Consider the following 12,347-nt stretch of genomic DNA (forward strand, 5'->3'; position numbering starts at 1 on the left):
GCATGTGCAGTACGTTCGGGGCGGGGACGCGCTTCATTTAAATGAAACACGCCCCCCTACTCGCCGATTTGAATTAGGCACCGTTACGCTGCGAGAGATACACTACGCTGCCGTAACTTACATCGCAAATTCTTCCAGGATTCAAACCAAAAAAAGTCAAATACGGCGGCGTAGCGTATCTCAGATACACTGCGCCGGGGCAGATCTTAGTGGATCTGCCCCTAAAAGCGTTGGATCTCAAGAATATAAATATCCTCATAAGCAGATGTAGACCCAGTTTTTTAAATCTTTTGAGTGACAACTTAAATGCAGGCTAAATATATTGAAACTAAAAATTATTTTGTAATGGTGAAAACATTTTTCTTTTAGTTAAACGTAGACAGTGAGCTACTTTGTTTATACATCTTCGATTAATTGCTGGTTGGTTGCCATAATAAAGTCAGTACAGCAGAGTACAAGCATCCCTACTGAGCTGAAATTCCGAAACACAGTATGCACATTTGTGAATATTTGAACATTTTTGTTTAAAATGGAAAAGGCACAAAGCATATAATGTTTCTGTTGTTATGGAAACCAATGTGGAAATAAGCTGCATATACAGTTTTTATCCTCTTCTCTGTGCATGCACACCCTGCATTGCTCATTCAATATATTAATTGTAAAGGCTGTACAAATCACAGATTTAACAAAGAGTCCCTATGCACTTTTTGGTCAGGGAAATACGACACAAGGGGCCAGATTCACAAAGAGATACGACGGCGGATCTCCTGATCCGCCGTCGTATCTCTGAGATCCGACGGTCGGATCTATGCGACTGATTCATAAGAATCAGTTCCGCATAGATCTCCCTTAGATCCGACTGGTGTAAGTGACTTACACTGTCGGATCTTAGGCTGCAATCTCCCGTCGGCCGCTAGGTGTCGCTTCGGTCTTTTACGCGTCGGATATGCGGTCTTTTACGCGTCGGAAATGAGGAGAACCGCCGATTCAGAAATGAACGCCCGCCCGTCGCTTTTTTTTACGTCGTTTGCGTTCGGCTTTTTCCGGCGGATAGTTACCCCTGCTATATGAGGGGTAGCTAATGTTAAGTATGGCCGTCGTTCCCGCGGCGAGTTTCAAATTTTTACGTCGTTTGCGTAAGTCGGTCTGGAATACGGATGGCCGCAATTGACGTTGCCGCCGAAAACAATGACGTCCTAGCGACGTCATTTGGAGCATGCGCACTGGGAAATTTCGCCGGCAGCGCATGCACAGTTAAATCGGCACGGGAACGCGGCTGATTTAAATTGTACACTCCCCTAGCCGCGGAATTTGAATTCCGCCGGGGGAGTTACGATCCGACGGTGCAATTTTCGAGGTAAGTGCTTTGTGAATACTGCACTAGCCTCGCTAAATTGCACCGGCGGATCGTAAATCACATAGATTACGCGGATCTAAAGATCCGCTAATCTATGTGAATCTAGCCCAAGCTGTTCCTCTTGCTCAGGAAATAAAAACAAAGGGTAAAATGAAAAGTTATGGATATGTTATAGGAATCTGTTGGACACGCTGGCTCAAATCAGCTATTATGTTTATTTCTGCTGAAAACTCATTAAGGCACAAGTAGAGGAGATTCACCCTATAACAATCCAGTTCACACAGAAAGACCCTCATTTAAAGTGAAAAAAAAAAAAGCAATCGCAATGAAGATCATTGAAAGCATTCAACGCCAGTGGTATCCAGGTGTCACATATACTGTTCATCAGCTGCCCAGTGCTAAATTGGAGAAATTGATAGCATTGCTGAAACAAACATCCAATATCAGATAATGGCATTTTCTGGGTCTAATTTAGAGAAGTCATTCCAGCATAAATCTTAAATGTAAATTAAAAGCCCCCCTCCTTATGCTAATAAATAAAAAAAAAAAACAGAAATGAAAGCTGGGTCTTTTAAAAACAGATGCCATCGTGGTTAGTGCAAGAGGGGCGGCATTTCAGAGTTGCATAAACACTTTTTTTAATGCCGTAGGTAAGTGGGTTCGATGTTCCACAATTGGTGGTCTCGTAGTAAGGTCAAGAGTTTCTAGGTACGAGTTCACACCCTGATATACTCCGTAACAATGATAGCCCCGGAACAATTTACCCCCTTCCGAACCAGAGCACTTTTTGCGATTCGGCACTGCGTCGCTTTAACTGACAATTAAAATTGCGCGGTTGTGTGACGTGGCTCCCAAACAGAATTTATGTCCTTTTTTTCCCCGCAAATAGAGCTTTCTTTTGGTGGTATTTGATCGCCTCTGCAGTTTTTATTTTTTGCGCTATAAACAAAAAAAGAGCAACAATTTTGAAAAAAAAAAGCAATATTTTTTACTTTTTGCTATATCACCAAAAAAGATATAACATTTTAATTTTTTTTCTCAGTTTAGACCGATATGTATTCTTCTACGTATTTTTGGCAAAAGAAATTGCAATAAGCGAATATATTGATTGGTTTGCGCAAAAGTTATAGCGTCTGCAAAATAGGGGATCGTTTTATGGCATTTTAATTATTATTTATTTTTTATTAGTAATGCGGTGATCTGCAATTTTAATTATGGCGGACACATCAGACACTTTTGATGCTATTTTGAGACCATTGTCATTTATACAGCGATCAGTGCTATAAAAATGCACTGATTACTGTGTAAATGACACTGGCAGGGAAGAGGTTAACCACTAGGGGGCGAGGAAGGGGCTAAGTGTGTCCTAGGGAGTGATTCTAACTGTGAAGGGGCTGGGCTACCAGTGACACAACATTGATCACTGCTCCCGATCACAGGGAGCAGTAGATCAGTGTCCTGTTACAAGGCAGAACAGGGAAATGCCTTGTTTACACTGGAATCTCCCTGTTCTGCAGCTCCGTAACACGATGGCGGGACACCGGTGGATATCGAGTCCCCCCCACAGTGGCAAATTCAAAGCAACGTACCTGTGAGTTAAAGGAAACCTGTAGTGAAAGGAACTTAAGCTTCCATCTTTGACTGCCTAGAATACTTTATCCTTTATTAGTGTATACGTATAAAGTGTGCTTGTCACTTCTTATAGATATTGATTTATTTTATATTGTTGTTCCCAACTTTCTGCTCATGCAACATCAAGGGTGTTCATACATCTACAAACTTGAAGGCCTTGGGCACATTGATGATACTAATACATTTTAACATTCACGTTGATGAATAAAATTGCTCTATTTAGGTGGTCAAGGCAGGTGCCGGTCTCCTATTTTGTGCAGAGAGCACTAGAAGAAGTCATTCAAGACATACACTATAGTACACTATAGTACACATGCCTATGCAGGCTAAAAACAACTGCATCTTGATCCCGATCTAATATCAGAGAATAATGCCCTGTACACACAATCGGTTCATCTGATGAAAACGAACCGATGGATTTTTTCATCAGATATCCGATGAAGCTGACTTTCATCAGTCTTGCCTACACACCACCGGTTAAAAATCCAATCGCGTCCAACGCGGTGACGTAAAACACAACGACGTGCTGAGAAAAATGAAGGTCAATGCTTCCGAGATGAGTCGACTTTATTCTGAGCATGCATGGTCTTTTGACCGATGGATTTCCCCACAGATGATCGTTTTTTTCTATCGTTTTTTTAACCAAAGGAAAATTTTAAAACCGGTTCTATTTTTTTTCACCGATGGGAAAAAAAAACGATGGGGCCCACACACAATCGTTTCGTCTGATGACAACGGTCCAACGGTCCGTTTTCATCAGACGAACCGATCGTGTGTACAGGGCATAAGTATTGGACAAGAAGCTGGCAATGGTCCAGCCCAAAGTCCAGACTATCAGCAGAGGCCAGTTAAAAAAATTCCCAAGGTCTGTGCTTAGCCACAATTGGGTAGAGACTGCTGCACCAAAATGTACTTTGAATACTAGGACCACTACTACGAATTATGTGAAAAGAGTTAATGATGCGCTTTCTCAAAGCAACTCAGGTGTGGATCTAAAAACCACAATATAATCATATCACCAGAGGCCTTCATATAGTTTGTGAGAGTACAAGTACCTTTTATAACTTGTCCTTTCAGAGAAGCATAGGTGCAGATGTGCTTACTGTAGGCTTAATATACAAAGAAAACCTCATTTATTGAACACTACGTAGAGAGCAACTCAAGTAAATGCAGGTGCTAAGCTTTACTGCCAAGTCAATCTATTTACAAATAGTTCAGCACATATTAGCAGAGCAAAGTTAAAGGGATTGTAAAGGTTTGTATTTTATTTTCTAAATAGGTTCCTTTAAAGCGGGGTTCACGCTAAAAAAAAAAATCTAACATTACAGTGAGCTCACTACCGACATTGACAGTACGCAGATATTTTTTATTTTTTTTGCCGTACATACCGTTTTTTTCATTATTTTCCCCCCGGCTTCCGGGTAGTGAATCCCGCTGGAGTGGGCGTTCCTATGCACAGGCTAAGTGATTGACGTATGACAAAAGCTTCCCCTCGGCGCATACGGCCGAATAGAGCCGAATAGAGCCGACTCGCAGTCTGGCTTCTTTCGGCAACTCGTGACGCGGCCGTATGCGCAGAGGGGAAGCTTTTGTCATACGCCAATCACTTAGCCTGCACAAGGCATCATCTCACCCCTCCATGATGTCAAACATAGAAAAAAAGTGTTTGTTTACCTTTTTTTTAAGAAATTATTTTGGTTAGCTCTGGCCCCAGCTGCCTTTCTGGCCTAGGCCAGATTGACGCCTTTTTTGCTCTGAAGTCTCCTGGAATATGCACATCACATATCCCAAGATGCCTCAGGCTCCATTTATGTGGGCACAGGTGGGTGGATCTGGAAGCTTACTGTGACATATAGTGACATACTAGCAGAATCTTCAGGGTAAAATGTCCCATTCAAGTTTAGACATTCTGCTGCAGTCATTTCAACACAAAGCACAAGTGCACATGCTTAAGCCATCTTCCCTCTACACCTCCATTCCTCTCCTTGAGAACACCACAGAGTTCCCCATGTACTAGGGTGACCAGACATCCCCGGTTTCCGGGGACAGTCCCCGGATTGAGGACATTGTCCCCGGACCAAGTCTGTCTCCGGTTTTGTCCCCGGATTGGATTTGAACAGGGGCTGGGGCAATTTCAAAGACAGTCAGTGCAGAATAGGAAAGAAAAATCTGAATTACACACTCCCACTCCGCCGCTCCTACTAGCTTATGGGGGTGTATTTTTTTTCCCATTATCTGTGCCCCTTTCAGGTGATCATGTGTTGGTCAGATCGGAGGGAACATTTCTTCAGTTTCGGGTGCATGCCCATTCAGCTCCACTCGCATGTTCTTCTGCCTTGGCTCAAGTCCAGGCCAGCAGCCTGCCTGCTTATCTCCTTGCCTTGCCTGGTGGAGTGATCTTCCTCCGATCCCTACCCAGTAGTAGCCGAGGCCTGGAGAGTAAGACTTGACAGGCTGTGAGGCGGTCAGTGGCGGCGATGGGAAGAGAGTCGCTGATTTACGCCATTACTAGTAAAAAAAAAATATGTCCCCAGATTTCATTTTAAAAATCTGGTCACCTTACCATGTACTGTATACTAAGTATCCAGTAAGTCCTTTCTTGTATTGAGAGGTATGGACTCCAGAGAGAGAGAGAGAGATAATTTTGCCCCTGTACAAATCATTAGTAAGACCTCATCTGGAATATGCAGTTCAGTTTTGGGTACCAGTTCTCAAAAAGGATATCAGGGAACTAGAGAAAGTGCAGAGAAGTACAACCAAACTGATAAGAGGCATGGAGGAGCTCAGCTATGAGGAAAGATTAGAGCAGGGGTGTCAAACTTAATTTCATGGTGGGCCGCATCAGCATTATGATTGCCCTCAAAAGGGCCGGTTGTATCTGTAAGATTAGATGTCCAGCGCATCCTCTCCCCTTACATTAGATGTCAAGAGCCACCCCACCATCAGAAGTTGAGTCCCTCACCCTCCCTTACATCACAGTGCACCCCCTTTTCTTATGCTGCTGCTGGGAATAAGCTGGATGCATTGCTTGAAAGCAGAAAGTAGGGATCTGGAGCAGGTGCAGCTGCAGCTAAAAACTGCTGGACAAAACCAGTTCTCTTTTTTACCGCCGGGAAAACCAGCGTTTTTTGGCAGTTTTCCTATGGGAAAAACTGCAATGGAGCATACACAAGGCCGGGATTCCCGACAAAAGCTCCACTGCAGTTTTCCTGTTGGGAAAACCGGACGTGTGTAGGGGGAAAGACTGACCGAGCAGGTTCTCGGCTTTCCCCTCGGAACTTGGAACTTTTCCCGTCGGAAATCCTGCACGTGTGTACAGGACAACAGGCATCTCTGACAGTTGTTAAACCTTTCCATCCCCAAAACGAATCTTGCACAAATAGCATGAGATTATGAGCAAAATTGCGTTGAATCTTCCAACATAGACAAATGCTGCTTCGGGATTTTTTCCAAGATTTTACCACCTTTAATGTTTCTAGATGAAATACTGTGATTGGTTTGGCTTTAAACAGTTATGGAAGGTAAGACAGCGCTGTTTACATAGCAAATGTTTGTGGTGCAGCTCAGACATGTTGGAATAACCCCCCCTCCTTCCTTTTGTCACGAACAAGACATAAATGATCTCATACAAGCCTTTCCAAAGAAAGAAGTGTACTATTGCATAATACTACAATAAAATTCATATTTAGATTTGGATTATTATTCATGTAAAACAACATATTGTGCCCTTATTTTAACTCTCTTTTACTTGATCTATGTTGTCCTTAGCTGGTTCCAGCTGGTCTGGCCCCTACAATAAAGCACTGCTCTCATTGCTTCTATAAAACATATCCACTTAGCGAATCTTTACACATCCAGCAGAATTACATGTTAAACCCAGATTCCTTTCATGAAAATCCATTAACAAGGCTGCACCCTTGTGTCTTTCAGCTATAGTCATCCAGTGCAAGCCCAGATAGACTACTTGCCGTTTCTGTCATATCTGTCTTAAGTCTTTCCCATTATCCACCTTTCATTGTTTCCTGAACATACGTCAGTCTGCAGAATTGCTATGTGGTCTGTAGCACAGAAAACAGTGATATTGAATAGGTACATATGCCAATTTCCATGTTATATCAGATTGAGATCACTTTGACGTGTCACCCAAGTCTGGTCAAACTTTGCTAACCCCTATGCAGACATGCTCAACATGATCCTTCTAGCATCAGGTCACTGACAATACAATTACATAACTTCAAAAAGAAGAGGGAATATATGTACCTTTGTGGTGGCCTGGTTGTTGAAATGCTGATGCTTCATTGCTTCAACTGGTAGGATTACTCCCACTTTAACTAACATTCTGTAGGCAACCTGCCTACATGCACACAACTGTAAGTATGGACACTTGCAGCAGCTGTGAGCAGAGAGGCAGTGGCTCTTTAACAAATGAGGGGCTGAAAAAATTAAGCCTTTTCTTTTACAGGTATATAATTGTATAAAAGTGACCCTGTGCTCCCCCGCAGGCCGCAGTAATCCCATTCCACCACTGGATGTCCTTAATGTGATGTCCTTAATCTAAGGCAGGGGTGTCCAAACTTTTTTCAAAGAGGGCCAGATTTGATGAAGTGAACATGCTTGAGGGCCAACCATTTTGCCTGACATTCTTTAAACCATAAAAATTCGGGCTAAGTGTGTTCCTCTGAGCACTAACACATGGCCCAACAAGAATTCTCGTGCCTTTGTGGCTGTATGTGGTGAAGGGATGAGCTCGGGCGTGCTATTTGGATATACCGTATTTATCCGCTTATAACACACACCTTTACTTTATAAAAGGAAGTTTCAGGGAAAAAAAATCTTACATTTTAAATAAAGAACTGTGAAGCAAAATAAGGGTCAGTGCCCATCAATGCAGCCTAATCAGTGCCCATCTGCAGCCTCACCGTTGCCATTAATGCAGCACCCACCATATTGCCATGAATGCAACACCCACCCCATTGCCATGAATGCAGCACCCACCGTATTGCCATAAATGCAGCACCCCCCATTGCCATGAATGCAGCACCCTTCGTATTGCCATGAATGCAGCACCCACCCCATTGCCATGAATGCAGCACCCTCCGTATTGCCATGAATGCAGCACCCACCGTATTGCCATGAATGCAGCACCCTCTGTATTGCCATGAATGCAGCACAATTCGTATTGCAATGAATGCAGCACCCTCCGTATTGCAATGAATGCAGCACCCTCCGTATTGCCATGAATGCAGCACCCTCCGTATTTCCATGAATGCAGCACCCACCGTATTGCCATGAATGCAGCACCCACCGTATTGCCATGAATGCAGCACAATTCGTATTGCAATGAATGCAGCACCCTCCGTATTGCCATGAATGCAGCACCCTCCATATTGCCATGAATGCAGCACCCTCTACATTGCCATAAATACAGCACCAACTAAATTGCCATGAATGCAGTACCCATTGTATTGCCATGAATGCAGACTCACCATTATTGTCAGTGCAGTCTGCAGAGGAGACAGGGAGGGGGTGGGACGAGCGCCAACAGACAAACAGTAGCAACGCCTGTTTTCTCAATGGGCCTCTTTAATTGAAAGTCTCGCCTCCTGTGATGGACAGAACAGTTGTCCAATGGCAGCGCAGAAGACGGGACTTCCTTTTACACAGGACACCGTGTAAACAGGAAATACTCTCCTGTATGCACGACACTCGTCCCGTCCCCTCCAAGGCAGCCAGCATATCTATCTTTTGTGGCCCCTGCGCTCAGGGATTCGTTGGGGGCCACAAAAGATATATATGTCAAGATCACCAGGCGGGCCGTTCGAAACCAGAATGCGGACTGTTATTGGCCCACGGGCTGGACTTTGGACATGCCTGATCTAAGGACATTCTGTAAGTACTGGGAGTCATGGACCCCTTTGGGGGGTCACCATGACACCCTAAACTCACTGTGAAATGTGATAGAGGGTGACACTGATGTAATCATTTCATTGTCCCTCTCTTCAATGAGTATTGCCTACTACTGGGAGAAGTTTAAAAGAGAAATAATAATATGTGCATCACATGATCAACTTGACCTCCGGAGGTCAGGTTGAGCTCCACTGAGCCCAGAGTTGAGCTTTAGGCCTCATTCACACTTGGCGGACTCCGTCGCTACGGAGTCTGCCTGCTCCCGTCGGCTCAGTGGGAGATCAGTCCGCAGATCTCCGCTGAGGTGACGGATGACAAGCTTCTCTTTGCTCACTGAGCGGGGAGGGGCTTGTCGGGCACCGCTGTGTCCTATGGATCGATCTGATGAAAATGGACAGCATGTCCGTTTTCATCAGATCTTACACGATCCGATCCGCTTGGACGGATGGGGACGTGGCCCCCATACGTCTGTTTTTAGCGGATCGGATGTCAGCGGACATGTCTCCGCTGACATCCGACGCTCCATAGGAATGCATGGAGCGGCCGTTCAGGTCCGTGACAGACGGACCCGAACGGCCCGTAGTGTGAATGAGGCCTTAAAGTACATCTGTAGGTACCCAAATATAACTGACAGGCTTCAGCACTCAAATGCAGACAACAACTATCTTTAGATCCATTCTTTTTCAGACCAGGTTCTGTCAATGCTGACATGTTGTAACATGCACATTTTGGCACTAAATGGTCTTGTTAAGTGCTGACTCTGCCCCATCTAGCCGCTGATCCCAGTTTGATATCCATGTGGGTGTGGGTGCATGCCCCGAACGCAGTGTCAACAGGCTTTTTACAGTTAATAAGATGGAGGAAAACATGTGAAAAGGACACTAAACGCCACCTTCTGGCTGGATAGAAGACTACATTTTATATTTACCTGACAAAATATGTTTAAAATATTAAATTTTTAGTCCTGACCATAACAAATAAATAAAGTTATACAAAACCACTCCACAGAACCTTAAAGAGGAACTGCAGTCTGCTCACATAATTTGTAATAAAAACATATTTGCTATTCTGAAGCTTCCCTCCAACCACCTTGCATATTATTTTATATATACTGTGATTCTGTACTTGCCAAATATGCTGCAGAAATCTCCCTCCACTGAGTCTGGCTGCAACCATTTTAACTGTGGGTAGCTGAAGCTGCTGCCTGTTCACTTCCTGGATTTACACAGAGGCACACCTCCAGCTCTGCTGCTCTCATTGGCCCTCTTATGACTCATCCCCCTCCCTTCCTGGCAAACACTGACAAGAGTGAAAGAGAAAGCTGTGCATGATGTCATAAGCCTAGGCTTTTTACCAGACAAGAAACCGGAAGTGGGCTGTATAAGGTATTTACAGGCAGAAAAAAAGAATTTGACTCTCCAAATTTAAAACAAGGCAGAAGATTTAATAGATGGAAAGATGAAACAATTACAGAAGTTCCGCTTTAAAGTATATGTTATCATCGAAATGTTGTATTTGTAGTAAATCAAGTAGAATAACAAACTCTGATCAGCAATTGGATTGGGAACGACAATTAGAAATATTTGCTTCTAAAACTTTCTTTTTATATAGAGACTATTATCTGATGGATAGGTTATCACAATTTTTTATATTTGCAAATAATATTTGTATTACTGAGCACACTTCTGTTACCAAGAATTATGGAACACCTGGCTGTTTTGGAAATACTCCTTGTCTGAAAATGTTCTATGAATACATACACGTAATTATACTCTTCCCTATGGCACTGCTCCCTTTGATAGTAGTCTTCCGTTGTTAGATGTCGGTAGATCAGAAACTTCTTCTGAGTAAAAACATGTAATAGCTAAAGGTTTACAAAACACGGCAGCATTTTCTGCAGGTTATAAAACAAATAGGCAGCAATCTTTTGTACAATGCACAAACCTATGAAATTTGCACATGCATGATTTCCATAATCTTCTATGCAAAACTACCCTACTGATATGCAGCAAGGAAGTTTAAAAGTTGCTCTCTCTCTCTTTTCCAACTATTCAAATATAAAATAAAGAGAGCAAAACGATTTTTTTGTTTTAAACAGCAACATAATTATAATGACATATCTAGGGGCACACTAGCTTTAAAATTACGAAGTTCAGCATATACATAGAGGGCCAGATTCACATAGAAGAGCGGCGGCGTAACGTATCGTAGATACGTTACACCGCCGCAATTTTTCATCGCAAGTGCCTGATTCACCAAGCACTTGCGATGAAAACCTACGCCGGCGGCCTCCGGCGCAAGGCGGGCCAATTTAAATGGGCGTGTGCCATTTAAATTAGGCGCGCTCCCGCGCCGGACCTACCGCGCATGCTCCGTTTCCGAACTCCCGTCGTGCATTGCGCGCCGTGACGTCATTTTTTCTAACGGCGACGCGCGTAGTGTAATTCCGTATTCCCGGACGGCTTACGCAAACAACGTTGATTTTTAAATTTCGCCGCGGGAACGACGGCCATACTTTAGACAATACTTTAGCAATACGCTTGCTGACTAAAGTTAGGGCACCTAAACCGACGACAAACTTTGCGACGGGAAACTAGACTAGCGGCGACGTAGCGAACGCGAAAATCCGTCGTGAATCGCCGTAACTCCTAATTTGCATACCCGACGCTGGTTTACGACGCAAACTCCCCCCAGCGGCGGGCTCGGTATTGCATCATAAGATCCGACAGTGTAAAACAATTACACCTGTCGGATCTTCTGGCTATCTATGCGTAACTGATTCTATGAATCAGTCGCATAGATAGAAACAGAGATACGACGGCGTATCAGCAGATACGCCGTCGTATCTCCACTGTGAATCTGGCCCACAGTGTATTGTGTGTCTATGTACTGTACATATATTTAGACACAGCACAAAGTACACTACCTGTTACACAGTGTATATATATATATATATATGATCTCATTGGTCCTCTCCCGCAGGCCACGCCACTTCCGGTGTGACGATCCCTGGCTGCGGTCCACTCTGAGACGCACGCCGCTCCGTATGACGGCTCGCACGGATTGCTGTCTCCTTGCATGGTTGTTTCGACTACCACAGCGTTCCACCTACAGCTCCCTCTATCCTGTGCTGACTTCTCTCTGGACCAGGACATATCGGCCACCAGTGACCCGGGACCATAGTCACCATACATGCCTGTTATTTTACAGCAATTGTGAGTAGCCATTTGGCTGTGTGCTCTATTTCATTCCATTTTATTAAAACCTTTCATACTGCACTTAGAGTGGAGCATCCTTGTCTTTCTTGTGTACCATTTTCAGAGCTCGCTTCTTCTTTTTAGTATTGCTGCCGCTAAGAGCTTATGGACTTATTTATGAACTTTTGTGTTTTATAATCCTTTTGAGATAAGGACTACTTTTACTCATCAGCCACTAATCTTTTAATACCATT

General features: G+C 43.8%; 1 protein-coding gene across 3 annotated transcripts in view; it reads right to left on the bottom strand.

Annotated features, from left to right (window-relative positions):
• SH3RF2 (SH3 domain containing ring finger 2) overlaps nucleotides 1–12,347 on the bottom strand; it is a 201,161-nt gene that overhangs the window by 77,361 nt on the left and 111,453 nt on the right. The gene's annotated exons all lie outside the window — the stretch shown is intronic.

Source organism: Rana temporaria, chromosome 3 (assembly GCF_905171775.1).
Source record: "Rana temporaria chromosome 3, aRanTem1.1, whole genome shotgun sequence".
Taxonomy (NCBI): Eukaryota; Metazoa; Chordata; class Amphibia; order Anura; family Ranidae; genus Rana; species Rana temporaria.